Here is a 736-nt window from a genome sequence, read left to right on the forward strand (position 1 = left end):
AAGCTTAGAGTGGAAGTCCAAACCTTCAGACAGAAGGAAGGAGAATCCCTCTATGAAGCTTGGGAAAGATACAAACAATTAATCAGAAAGTGTCCTTCTGATATGCTTTCTGAATGGAGCATCATAGGTATTTTCTATGATGGTCTCTCTGAACTGTCCAAGATGTCTTTGGATAGCTCTGCTGGAGGATCTCTTCACCTGAAGAAGACGCATCCAGAAGCTCAAGAGCTGATTGAAATGGTTGCAAATAACCAATTCATGTACACTTCTGAAAGAAATCCTGTGAACAATGGGACTAGTCAGAAGAAAGGAGTTCTTGAGATTGACACTCTGAATGCCATATTGGCTTAGAACAAAATATTGACTCAACAAGTCAATATGATTTCTCAAAGTCTGTCTGGAATGCAAAATGCACCAAGCAGTACTAAAGAAGCTTCATCTGAGGAAGAAGCCTATGATCCTGAGAACCCTTCAATGGAAGAGGTGAATTACATGGGAGAACCCTATGGAAACACCTATAATCTTTCATGGAGAAATCATCCAAATTTTTCATGGAAGGATCAACAGAGACCCCAACAAGGTTTCAACAATAATAATGGTGGAAGAAACAGGTTTAGCAATAGCAAGCCTTTTCTATCATCTTCTCAGCAACAGACAGAGAGTTCTAAGCAGGACTTAGCAACCATGGTCTCTGATCTGATCAAAACCACTCAAAGTTTCATGACTGAAACAAGAT

The 736-nt window shown here is 39.8% G+C and overlaps 1 non-coding gene across 1 annotated transcript; it reads right to left on the minus strand.

Annotated features, from left to right (window-relative positions):
* On the minus strand, positions 1–108 carry LOC112708651 (small nucleolar RNA R71). Its single transcript, XR_003156494.1, has one exon. It is a non-coding gene; the product is annotated as a small nucleolar RNA R71 (small nucleolar RNA).
* Between the last annotated feature and the right edge of the window lie 628 nt (positions 109–736).

Source organism: Arachis hypogaea, chromosome 8, assembly GCF_003086295.3.
Source record: "Arachis hypogaea cultivar Tifrunner chromosome 8, arahy.Tifrunner.gnm2.J5K5, whole genome shotgun sequence".
NCBI lineage: Eukaryota > Viridiplantae > Streptophyta > Magnoliopsida > Fabales > Fabaceae > Arachis > Arachis hypogaea.